The 11,439-nt window shown below is 41.9% G+C and overlaps 1 long non-coding RNA gene across 1 annotated transcript; it reads right to left on the reverse strand.

Moving 5' to 3' along the window:
* Nucleotides 1-10,789: 10,789 nt before the first annotated feature.
* Nucleotides 10,790-11,439, reverse strand: LOC136357549 (uncharacterized). The gene is made up of 2 exons (XR_010742908.1): nucleotides 11,045-11,439; nucleotides 10,790-10,951 (listed from the first exon to the last, which is right to left on the reverse strand). It is a non-coding gene; the product is annotated as an uncharacterized lncRNA (long non-coding RNA).

Raw genomic sequence — 11,439 nt, forward strand, 5'->3', positions numbered from 1 at the left:
TAATCTCAGCCTTGACGGGTTCGAGCATATCAGCTTTACATCTTCTAGGGGGCTGCTGGTGCGGACTAACCCCTAGTTTAATAGGTAGCCGATGCTCGACGATCGATCGGCTGAGTCCTGGCATCTCATAGTATTCCCAAGCAAAGCAATCTCTAAATTCTTTTAAAAGCTCTACCAACTTGGTTCTAAATTCTGGAAATAAGTTCTTACTAATAAATGTTGGCCTTGGCCGATCACCTGGACCTATGTCAATTTCTTCTAAGTCACCGGCCGACATGAAACCCTCTCCTTGTTTGACATCGAGATCATCTACTGTGTCCTTGGTGTAGACGTTTGAACCCTCCACGACGCCCTCAAAATAATAGCTTGGGTTCTCCATCTCCAATTGGCTGTATATCAGAATCGAACACTTTTAGAAAATCTCCATCCCAAACTTTTCCAGATAAGCAATCAAGACCATCCGTCTCCCAAAGAGCTAAATCGGCATTAGCAACATTAACTGACCTGTCGGCTGGCACGGTCTCAATCTTGTCGCCTTGCCACTGAATCAAGCATTGATGCATGGTCGAAGGAACACAACAATTGGCATGAATCCAGTCTCTTCCAAGCAACAAGCTGTAAGAACCCTTCCCATCGATGACAAAAAATGTGGTAGGGATAGTTTTACTGCCGACTGTTAGTTCCACATTTAGAACACCTTTGGTCTCCAATGGATTGCCACCAAAATCTTTGAGTACCATGTTTGTCTTGATGAGATCTTTAGCATTCTTACCCAACTTCCTGAACGTAGCATAAGGCATCAAATTCACTGCAGCCCCACCATCGACCATCATCTTAGACATTGGCTTCCCATTGACATAACCATTTATATATAATGGTTTAAGATGCCGATTCTCTGTCCCCTTAGGCTTGTCAAAGACTGCTTGCCCAGGTGATAGAACCAACTTAGCCGATCCTTTTTCTACTTCGCCAACATCGGCTAGTTTGATCCCAAATTCGGCTGGCAAGGTAAAAACCATGTTAACTGACGTCGTTATAACACTTTTCCCTTTTGCCAACTTCTTCGCCTCGTCAGCTGTGGCGTCATCGGCTTTAGGAGCTTGACTCTTAACGCGCCACTCTCGCCTCGGCTTTGTCTTCTTCAGCCGATGACTGATTTCTTGCTCAACCTCCTGAACACGTTCCCTATTCCTCAACCTTTGAACCCTTCTCTTTTGATTCTTCGTAAAAATACCAGAAGGACACCACTGAGTCTTCCTGTCTTCATCGTCCTTTTGGCTACAATCTTGGTTCACCGGGCCCAACCTTTGATGAACAGGGTTTCTCGTTTGCTTCAGCCGATTGCCTCCATTATACGATCGGCTTGAACTTCCTACGACATTGCTGCACCCAGGACAGTCCTCGATAGATGGCAGCCTCATACCCTCATTCCACCAGAACCTAAAGAACTCACAACCCCAATGAGGATCAAAACCACCATTATCTTCTTCATAACGCCTCTCATGTTGCTTGTCATACTTCCTTTGATATTTGTTTATAATTTTGGCCGAATTCACCTGAAAACCTCTCACACGTCCTCCGTCGGCTATTCGGCCAACCGTGTGCACCATGTTGACAGGAAAAGGATTACCATCAACCTTCATCGGCCTCTTGGAATCATCAAATTTGATCTTGCCTCCCTCGATGGCTACTTGGATCTGTTGCCTAAAGACCTTGCAATCGTTAGTAGAATGAGACCCGGAGTTATGCCACTTGCAATACCTTCTTTTGCCCAACTCCTCGGCCGATGGGATCGTGTGGCCAGCAGGGAGTTGAATCTGCTTCTCCCGAAGTAACAGATCAAAGATCTTGTCAGCCTTGGTAATATCAAAGTCGTACCTTTCCTCTTTCCCAAAATTCTTTACGCACTGGCATGGTATAATCTTTTTACTTCTTACCCATTTGGCTGCAGCTATTTCGGAATCATCCTCATTATCATCCGATCCATATATGTAAGTACAGACATGATTAACCCTTTTAGAATTTTTTCTGACTTCTGCAGACCTTTGCTCATGCAGCGTTACCTTTTGTATAAGGTGTGAGAAGCTATCTGTTGACAACCAAATTTGGTAACATCGGCATCGGAAAAGAAGATTAGATCAAAGTGGAATCGGAGGCGGAGATCAATTCGGGAACAGAGCAGGAATCGGCTAGAGTCCAGATCGGCTACGATTAGGATCGGCTGAGTATGAGTCGGACTAGGTAGGCTGATGCAGCCGATTCCGACAATACAACTTGGTGTGTGACATCGGGTTGAATTGAGGTGCTTCAAGATGATTGCCGCGCATGGATAGAGTCCTGAGAAGGCAATTGTATTTATTAATTAGGATATTTTATGTAATTTCCTTAGGGATATGCTTGGGCAAAAGTCTGCCGCAAAGACTTATGGTATATTAGAGTTTGTTAGAGATAATAGTCGTGTCCGGTATGGACATATCTTGTAATTCTCGGGTATAAATAAGACCCCGAGCCCTATGTAATTTTTTAACACACACGTTCAATACAATCTCGGCGCATCGCAACCCTTTTTTGCTTTTGTTTTATCTCGACGAGTTCTTGCTTTCGGGTTGAGCTGCATCGATTTCGATCTTCAACAAGAGGTAAAACTTGTTATGACAGCCTGCGTTCTCGGGATTAGTGCTTCCATCTTTATGATACTCTAATCTTGTTTATGTAATTCGTCGAGTTATCATATTTCTTACGTAATCTCTAGCAGTATCGCTATCTAACCTACAATCGGCTAACATCTGTCGACAGAGGGCAGCCGATTAGGTTAGATATCGATATTGATTTAGATTATATAGGATATCTACCACTCTATGAAACTTCCAGCGGCTTGATTGTCTAGATATTGTTTTTCTTTTCATACTTAATGCTGCATCAGTTGAGTTTGATCTATTAAGTCGTGCTTAGAATATCAATCTCTAACCTGTCTTTTGGTTGCCGATTAGGGTAGCATCGGAGTTTCAGCCGATCTTACCTGATTTACTATATTTACTTTATATGCTTTATTGACATGTTAAATCTGCTCTTTATGTCAAGATCTTATTGCATTTAAGTATATTAGGCTTTTGTTTGGTATATTCTGCTTGCTTTAATATCTTAACATAGAGTGGTATCGGAGTATTAGCCGATACATACTAAATTTATCTGATCGCCTATGCTATGAACATATATAGTCTTATTGCTAGTATATATTCCAATCTAAGTGATTTATATTGTCTCGGCATGGCAACCGATCTATCCCAATCACTCGATTTAAGTATATACCGACATAAGGATTATATATTGTTAATATCTACAGCCGATCGAGTAGATTTAGTTCTTTATTATTTATTTATAAACGTCGATCGATGTATACATGACATCGGCTCAAAGATAAATGATATGTCATTGGCACTTAGCCGATCTGCTATAGTTTATGGATTTAACCACGGCTTTCTTGTCTTTGTTTCTTGTTGATTGCAGGATCAAATCAAATGGCACGCTAGCATACCCAAAGGCGAGTTTTGGACCTGCACTGGAGTTAAGCAGATCTTCCAGGCCTCGTGTTTTTCATCAACACTATCAAAGTCTTTAGATGAGAACTTCTCCTTAATCGGGGCAATCATACCCTGAAAAGCTAAATCGGCTAACTGGGCATCAATCAAACTCAAGCTGAAGCACTTATTCCTCATCTCTCTGAATCTCTGGATATACTCATGCACAGGTTCATCATGCCTTTGCTTGATTGCTGTTAAGTCAGACAACTTCATCTCATGAATCCCGCTGTAGAAATAACTATGAAATTGCTTCTCCAAATCAACCCAACTGTTAATTGATCCATACGGCAAAGAAGAAAACCAAGTAAAAGCCGATCCGGACAAGGACAACCGGAACAACCTAACCCTCAATGCATCTACAGCCGATGCCTCGCCACATTGAGCTAAAAATCGGCTAATGTGTTCGTAAGTTGATACACCATCTTGCCCTGAGAATTTTGAAAAATCTGGAACCTTGAACCGGTTAGGGAGAGGAACTCTCTCAAACCACTCAGGGTAAGGTTGCCGATACAGGTTTCCGGCGTCCTTCGGATTAAGCCCGAATTGTTCTCTCATCACATCGGCAATCACATCGGCCCACGGTCGTTGCTGAGCTACTCCTTGCGACTGTTGTTGCATGGGCTCGAATTGATTGTATTGAGGAACAAACTGGGGTTGACTGGGCCCCTGCTGATATTGAGCTTGCGGTGAAGGAGGCTGATACTGATAATTCAAATTGCCCCCCTGGTAATTCTGGAAGTTCGGGTGAATATTACGCACCTGATGTTCGGGAACAATTTGAGGCAACACTGTCTGGTCTGGCTGCACGTGATGAACTAAATGCTCTGGGACAACCTGATTTAGAGCATGTTGTCCTAGCTGATTGTTAGGTGTTGCAAACCCAGCCGATGCATTCATTAAACCTTGTTAATGAACCGGCTGAATAACCTGTTGTGTTAATGGCGTTTGCTGAATCGGCTGCAAAACCTACTGTCTTGGTGGCGTCTGTTGAATTGGTTGCACAATCTGTTGGATTGGGGGTGTTTGTTGAGCTGGTTGCACAATTTGCTACCTTGGCGGTGTTTGCTGAATCGGCCGCTGCTGAACTGGATCGATAGTAGGTTGAGGTGGTAAAAACATGGCCGCGACCTGATCTTGTGTTAGCCGATTCACATCCTGCCCACTATGCTGTGGTTGTTCTCTCATCAACAACCGAGGATTAACCAATTGACTTGGCGCCGATGACGGTGCAGCAGGTGCGGGAGCCGACGCTGGTGCCGTCGGCTGAGCTGATGGTGCATTAGGAAGAACTGGTTGAATAGCTGGCTGATTATCAGTGACTAAAGGCCGATAATTCGGAAAAACACCTCCTGGAAAATAAACCGGACCTGTGGCCTGATACTCAGCTATCGAACCATCAACCATCGTCTTCATCATGTTCGACAAAGTATTGACCAACACCCAAGACTGATTGATCAAAGCATTGTGCACGGCATAGTCAACCCGATCTTGGAAGTTGTTGAAAAACTCCTGTGCCGCACTGCCATCCTGGTTAAGATTTCCACCTTGTTGCCCCTGTGAACTATCACCTTGAATTCCTTGAGAACCATCACCTTGTTCTCCTTGCAAACTATCTACAGCACCTTGGTCACCCGATTGAGCCGTGTCATCTAGGGCTTGTTTCACTTCGCCATCTTTGGAAGAACCTGTCCCAGGAACATCAGCAACCACCTTTATTTTGTACATTTGAACTAGCGTTCCCTTGCGGGTCTCCGTGAATGAGCTCAAGAATTGATCCCTTGCTTGCTGCACCATTGCCTCAAGATCCTTTTGCTGCTCACGTGTCAATTTGTCTGGAGTGATGGGCACGATATTGTCACCAGTAATTTCAGACAAACCAAGCCTCGGGAACTTCGTCTTAGCAGAACCATATTTACCAGCCAAAGACGGCGATGCTGGCGGTTTCTCGGCCATGAAGGAAAACTTCTGTAGTGATTCTGACTTCTAATCGGTCCCACCAGGCGTGCCAAAAGCGTGTTGACAGAAAACATGAGGCCTGGGAGATCTGCTTAACTCCAGTGCAGGTCCAAAACTCGCCTTCGGATATGCAAGCGTGCCAGTTGATTTAATCCTGCAATCAACAAGAAACAAAGACAAAGAAACCGCGATTAATCCTATAAATGATAGCCGATCGGCTAAATGCCGATGACATATCATTTATCTTTGGGCCGATGTCGCGTATGCATCGATTGGCAGTCATGAATAATTAAGGAAGAACTAAATCTACTCGATCGGCTGTAGACATTAACAATATATAACCCTTATGTCGATATATACTTAAATCAAGTGATTGGGATAGATCGGCCACCGTGCCGAGACAGTATAAACCACTTAGATCGAAATATAAATTAACAACAGAACTATATACGTTCATAGCATAGCCGATTAGATAGATCTAGCATGTATCGACTAATACTCCGATACCACTCTATACTAAGATATCAAAGCAAGTAAAATATACTAAACAAAAGCATAATATACTTAAATGCAACAAGGTCTTAACACAAAGGGCAGATTTAACATGTCAATCAAGCATATAGGATAACTGTAGTTAAATCAGGTAAGATCGGCTGAAACCCCCACGCTACCCTAATCGGCAACCAGGAAGCAGGCTAGAGATTGAAATTCTAAGCATGACTTAATAGATCAAACTCAACTGATGCAGCATTAAGTATGAAAAGAAGAACAATATCTAGACAATCAAGCCGTTGGATATTTCATAGAGTGATAGATATCTTATACAATCCAAGCTAACGTCGTTATTTAACCTAATCGGCCGCCTTCTACTAACGGATGTTAGCCGATTGTAGGTTAAATGACGATATTACCGAAGATTATGTAAGATATATGATAACTTGACGAATTACATAGACAAGATTAGAGTGTCATAAAGATGGAAGCACTAATCCCGAGAACACAAGCCGCCATAACAAGTTTTACCTCTTGTTGAAGATCGCAACCGATGCAGCTCAACCAGAAAGCAAGAACTCATCGAAACAAAAGAAAAGTAAAAAGGTGGCGATGCGCCGAGTTTGTATTGAACGTCTGTCCTTAATTACATAAGGCTCAGGGTCTATTTATACCCGAGAATTACAAAACATGTCCATATCGGACACGACTCTTATCTCTAACAAACTCTAAGATACCATAAGCCTTTACGGCAGACTTTTGCCCAAACATATCTCTAAGGAAATTACATAATATATCCTAATTAATAGATACAATTGTCTTCTCAGGACTCTATCCATACACGGCAATCATCTTGAAACATATCAAGTCAACCTACTAACGTATACCGAGTCGTATTGTCGGAATCGGCTGTATCGGTTCACCTAATCTGACTCGGACTCAGCTGATCCTGATCGTAGCCGATTTAGACTCAGCCGATTCTTACTCTGTTTCCGAAACGATTTCAATCTCGATTCCTTCTCGATTTCTTCCTCATCTCCGATCCTTGGATTACCTAATTTGGTCGTTAACACTTTGTCAGTCATGTAACTCTAGGCGACTGCACCTATAAGTCATACACCATCAGTCAACATACATATCAAAACATTTGTCAATTCCACAAATAATTTTACAATCCCAAAAGAATATCCAAATCAAATGTTTGTCTGATTGAGTTATCTGGTTACCAATGCCAAAAATAAATGTATCCAAATAGAATGTGGTTGTTTGATCATCCTAAGGTTAGCTATGACAGTGTTAAACTCTGAATTATGAATCTAGATTCATGTGCTGATAATTAAACTAACACATGTTCCAAACATATGAAGCCGTACAACACAACTTGCCAAACATAATTTGCAGTGTGAGGATATTTTTTTTTATGAAAAGTGTGAGGATAAATTTTGAGGATAACAAATAGATAAGTGAGGTTTTACTATAGTTCAAGTAAGTAGTTACCCGCTTAGAATCATCAGAGAACTGTACAGGGAAAGTAATCTGCCATTAGAAACACGAACTACTTTTTTCCAAGCCACTTTTAGCCTATTTTCTTATTTCCTGAATTCTTTGACAATTTCTTTTCTCCTCCTAGCCCACCGGACGGTTTTACCCCTGGTCCCACTGGTCAGGTCGAGAGAGAAAGAGGGCGATCATCCACTGGCCCCCGCCGGTGACGCCATTTGGGCCACCCAAGCCTAGGTCCCATGGCACCTAGGATTTGGGGGCCAAGGAATTGAGATTTGCCATTAGATTGGCTCCAATGCATAATTGAGATTTGCTTGTTGCAGTCAACACATCATTGTGCACACTTCATTGTCATACTTCTCAACCTCACATTTTAATAAGCTTGAATTTTGATACTTTATCCCTTTTACAAAACTTATATTTTATAAAAGGATTGTCTACATCCACAAGTAGCTATAGAGGCCGGACTTCTAGCCATTATCTTAAAAAGAGGTCTCTAATGGAAACCATAACAAAATATATATACATATTTAGACCCCAACTGTACCATCAAGCTCAAAGCCGCAGATGTCTAATATCTCCACACTACATTGACACTATGTGTTTGGCCATAGTGGCGTCAACTCCATATCAACAAAGGTCAGCACGAAGGCGCTTGCAACTGGTCACCTAGCACACAACGACTAGGCTTGGTACGGCCCCATTTTTCTTATATTGTGCTTGGGTACATATTCTTGATCAAGAATAATGTCTTCATATGTTCTGAAAAAGAACTCCCAGTGCCTCTCATTCCAAGTACCTATGATTGTAGTCTTTGAGTGTATATTCTAAGCTTTCTATTGTTTTGGCATCAGTCTCCTTGAGCCATTTTCTGGTGATGGCAAACTTTCCAAGTTACCAATTAGATAGACAAGGTGATTATGTACCTTACCTATATATGAATGGCGCATGGCCAATAAGTATTGTTGGCTTATGCACATGTCCCACCATCCGAGCTGAAGTGTGATTTCTCACTGAATAAAACGTGCAAAACCAAAATGCCATGGATCCATAGTGTGCAAACTATCAAGCTCAACAACATATTTAGCATTTGAAATTTGAAGCATAAAAGTTTTGAGAACAATGAGGAGATGCTTAGTATCAGTTATTATTAAGAGAAATATGCAATACATGATCTCAAACCAAAACTTATCCTGAGTTATGTTTCCTCTACATTTACTAGAAATGTAAAGCTCAGGATTACAACAATTAGTCACTGATAGTTTCTATATCCTCGTTGCAACTGGCGCTTTTGAAGGTGTCTGTCGAAACATGAATTCGGCAATAATAAAAGGGCAATAATAAAAGGGGGTAGCGTACGAGACCTAAAAGTGGATGGATGCAGAGACGAAGGATTTAGACAGGTTCAGGCCCTCTCAATGAGAGGTAATACCCTACTCCTGTTTGGGGATTTGAATCCGCCGGGTGTAGTATAGATCTGACGATCAGGTTGTGTCATATATGCCCCCTAGAGGGCCTCCTGCCCACCTTATATAGGATGGGGGGCAGGATTACAAGATAGAAACCTTAACCAATACGGTATCGGTTTCCTAAATCAGGACTTTAGGCCGTTCCGTAATATACAAGGAAACGTAACACCCAAGTCATGATCTGTTACATATTACATAGATATAAGTTATCCCCTATAACTAGTCGGATAACCATGCCGTGTGGGTATGGGGTATCCATAATCTCCACAGTAGCCCCTGAGACCTTCACAGTCGGAAAGATAACCTTCTCTCGAACTAGATTACTCCAAAGCCGAGTGCTTCAATCATCTTCGCCATGGTCTCCCGAGTACTTTTACCAAATCTGAAGACTGTGGAGGGCTGAAAAATATAGTCAGGTGCATCGACTAGATGCACCTAATAGGTGTAACCCCCGACTATGTGGTTAATCGAACAAACCAAACATATAGTCAAGGAATAAATAATCCAACCAACCGAGTGGTTTTGATAATTATAGTCAACCAAGCGACTTAATATTAATATGTAGCATATGCGGTGTGAATCCCTGAATAATATGATCCAAGTGATATACCGACTGCTTTGTAAAATATGATGAGTGTAACCTAAAGTTGGCTACATTATTGAAAATTCACATAGCAAAACAGCTATAAAAAAGCTTGTATGTTGTGAATAAAGAAATTTCCAAAGTATTGGGCATACGCCATGCGCACACTGCTTTAACAGATGTGCTTAAGTCCCTAGAAGACACATGGTTCCACCACACCTGGAAATATATGGCATATGTGGTATAAAATCCGAGTAAATAAACTCATAAAGGATTTACCAACCGCCTAGAAAATGACCACAATATATAATCAGCCTAAGCCATAATATTGGTCAATAAAAATGCACACTTACGTGGCGAAAAGCAATGATATTGTATCCAATCAATTGCTTAAAAACCCAAACAGCACCATGACTATATAAAAAAGTCAGCGGGCCAGCTATATAAAGCTTTACTGTTTGACACCTTTTAAGATGCATTGTACCAACTCCTAAAAAGTCGAGTAACTGCGGTATAAAAGGATTTTAAGGTATTGGGCACTTGATCACGCGCACTTTGGCCTAAGCGAAAAGTGCCTAAGTCCCTAAAAGAACGTGACAGGCCACACCTGAAAATATGGGCTGCAGACATATTAGGCCTAGACCAAAAAATATGCCTTCGACACCCTTTAAAGGATGACGCATGTAACATGCTCTCGAGTAATAAATCTTCCGGGTGATATAGACCAGGTGTAGCTCATATGAATAGCTTCTGATCTGAGTGATTATCCCTTATGGGATACTCCAAAATAGATATAACAATTGAATCCCGACTGGCGCAAGTATTCAGTTGATAACCTTTACGGGGAATAATAAATAGACCAGTCTTTGAGCATATAAAATAGACCCATGATCATGAATTCATGTTGCATGTATCCGGAGCAAGTCCAAATTGAAGATATAATACTTGTATTTGAGCTAGTAAGCCCCAATCAAAAGTACTGAAGTCGCATAGCCATGGAGGCGAAGAAACCAGTCGGCGGCAGTCAGGTCAGCCAGCAATGAATATGAAGGCGCTCAGCGATAAAGTTGTGTAGCCATGGCAGCGAAATAATCAGTCGGTGACAGACGAGGCAAATCAAAGGCGATGACAAAATCCACCAATCATGGAGATGAAGAAAATAGTCGGCGACGACAAATGCAACTGACATGATGAAGATGACGATGTCGGTGATCCAGTCAATAGCAGTGTCGCAACCAATGATAATGACGAAGACGCTCATCAGCATTTGCATAGTAGGTCAACCGTCAAGGTGAAATAATAAGTCGGCGAAAACATAATCATCCATTAGCAACAGCGGAGATGTCAGGGCCGATGAAGCAGAGGTGCTGGTGATGATGTCAGTGACAATAATCCATCAAATTAATGTTATGGCTGTTGTAGATGCTTCACTTGGAGGAGAGTTGATGTTGTTGTCTAACTCGTCCAAACCGAAATATTTGAAGTTGTTGAAGTAGAATGTCTGCTCCGAATCAAAGATGAAGATAATGACTCCTGGAGTTGACTCGTTGGTTGATGAATTGATTTCTTCAGCTTGACATAAAATTTGTCAAATTTTGAGCCTTGTATTTGTGTAGCCCCCGACTCTTTGATTAGTTGGGAAACAACTGAACATAGAGTCGAGAACTGTAGCTTCTTGTCGTCGAATAGTCATTGCTTGATTGAAGATATGTGTTGAAGATGTCCAAGTAGAAATCCGGTGGTGAAGACGCGCAGTTGTGAAGATAAAAGCACCAGTCGGCGGCGGCATAACCAGTCGGCGACGGAAGACGATGATGTCCATCAGTAGTGGTAGCTGTATAACCAGACGTAGAGG

The sequence above is a fragment of the Oryza sativa genome, chromosome 8, assembly GCF_034140825.1.
Source record: "Oryza sativa Japonica Group chromosome 8, ASM3414082v1".
NCBI lineage: Eukaryota > Viridiplantae > Streptophyta > Magnoliopsida > Poales > Poaceae > Oryza > Oryza sativa.